Source organism: Lycium barbarum, chromosome 10 (assembly GCF_019175385.1).
Source record: "Lycium barbarum isolate Lr01 chromosome 10, ASM1917538v2, whole genome shotgun sequence".
Classification (NCBI taxonomy): Eukaryota; Viridiplantae; Streptophyta; class Magnoliopsida; order Solanales; family Solanaceae; genus Lycium; species Lycium barbarum.
In genome coordinates this window covers 13,974,915-13,977,059 of record NC_083346.1, presented here as the reverse complement: position 1 = coordinate 13,977,059, position 2,145 = coordinate 13,974,915, and the positions used below count along the sequence as shown (strand labels likewise).

The 2,145-nt window shown below is 35.4% G+C and overlaps 1 pseudogene; it reads right to left on the bottom strand.

Moving 5' to 3' along the window:
• Positions 1-628: 628 nt before the first annotated feature.
• On the bottom strand, positions 629-1,900 carry LOC132612746 (F-box/kelch-repeat protein At3g23880-like; annotated as a pseudogene).
• Positions 1,901-2,145: the final 245 nt, after the last annotated feature.

Genomic DNA, 2,145 nt, shown 5'->3' with positions numbered 1-2,145 from the left:
ATGAGTAGGTTAGTATATGGGAATAGGTGTTCCTGGTAGGTTTGTGTTGAATGAGGTAAATTAAGTCATATAATCTAGCTAGTTGGTAAGCATGGGGTAAGGAGTAAGGTCTATGAGCCTTCATCATATCTCTAATCTCAGGTCTGAGACCAGTTATGAAGCAACTTACAGCATTTTCAGCTGACAAAAAAACTCTGGCCATGGCCCTATCAAACTTGTTTTGGTACTCCTTATTGTCACCAGTTTGGTTTAACAGTTTAATCTCAGACATGGGGTCCTCATATTCTGCCCCAAATCTGTCAATAACAGCATAAAGATATTCATCCCAACTAGGTGGTGTTAGTTGTATTCTACTTTTCAAATAAGCTTGATGCCACTCAATAGCAATGCCATCAAAATGTATAGAAACTAATTTAAACTTATGAGAGTTTGGAACATTGTCTAAAGAGAAAAACTGCTCTATTTTGTGGATCTTAAATCACTACCATCAAATCTTGGAAAATCAAACTTACCAACTTTTGACAGCATATTTGAAGAATTTTGTATCTGATAGTAGGTATTTTATGTAGCTGCAGCTGTAGGTGCTCCAGATGTATTAGGAGGACCAGTAGTGTTACCAGTTGGAAAACTATTTAGTGTTCTTCATTTTCATGAATTCAAAGGGTCCAGTGGTAGGAGAATAATCTTCAAGAGCCAAGTTTTTCTCCTTCTCATTTCCTTTTTGGTTACCCTTCACATATTGTTTAAGTTCTTCCATAGCCTTATCTCTAGCTTTTTCCATTTGATCTTGCCTTAGTGTAATGTTGTCCAGATCCAATGAAACACGAGCTAGAGCATCTGTAATGGTTTTAAATTCTGAAGCCATCACCATAGTGCAAGGATTCACTACTCTGTATACCAAATGTTAAGTTTTGACAAGATAGCAAGATAAACTTGATGAACAAGGAAGATAAAACTATTCTATGCTACTACTAATGGATATTTTTCATAGATGCTGATAAAGAGAGGATTACATGTGGTATATAGAGTTGGACAAGCTCTGAATTTAGTACAAGATAAGGGACAGCTGGACCTGCAATTAACTATATTAGCAGAGGACAAAATCTGCTTTTCTAGACAAATCTGAGGGACCTAATTGACATAACTAAAACTTGAACTTAAAACTTACTAGGGACTTAACTGACATTTATTTTAACTACCTCAACCCCTTGTCGTTAACGACTACGTACCACTAATCGAGCTAAAGGTACTAATTCCTCAGCACACAACATATTATTGTTATACGAAAAATCCATACCTTGATAATCATTAATACATCTCCAAGAATCACTCTTTAGACTATATATTTTGACCTCAACACGACGTATATTTTCGTGAATAGGAAAAACACCCACTACCTTATAATCATTTTGTAACTCATCATATACAATTTTTTTTTTGAAATATTCGATTTCATCCATAGAGTAAGCACGACTCACTTTAAGTCTATACTTAGGCAGTTTCTTATACTTTCTAATTGATGGGTTCCACAGAAACAACTCATGTAATTCGTCATCATCGTAAACTTCTTTTACAAGACAAATCAATCCATTAACAGAACTCCAATCCAAGTATAATCATTTGGAGTTTTACACGGATAATCTACGTCTAATGACTCGGTTACAGAATCGTAAAGTAAAGCGTTAACACAACAATGCTTGAAATAGCGGTTAGGATCATTAACCTTAAACATAAGTCCATGGTGGGCGTAATTCTTGTTACTAGCGGATAATAAGAGATGTGTCTCCGCAAAATTAGGGCTAGAGATTAAAGAAAGCCAAGATTTTGAAACACAACTGAATCACAAGAGTGATTTCACAGGAAGCTTTAACAAGATCCTTATGATGAGTTCGTTATGCATTGAAATTGTGGGTTTGCTTCATATTTGGGATTCCATTACAACTGCAGCTGCAAGTCTTTGTAATGAAAGGGGTTATAGGGTTTTTCAATTTGGTTTGTTAGGGATTTCCTACAGTTGAATGGGGATTTAATTGGGGCAGGTCGGGCTTTTTCTGTTGGATGAGGTTAACAGCATGTTTGGCTAAATTTCTAAAATCAGCTTATTTTAAAAATTACTTTTTTTTTAAAGCAGCAGTTTGTGTTTGG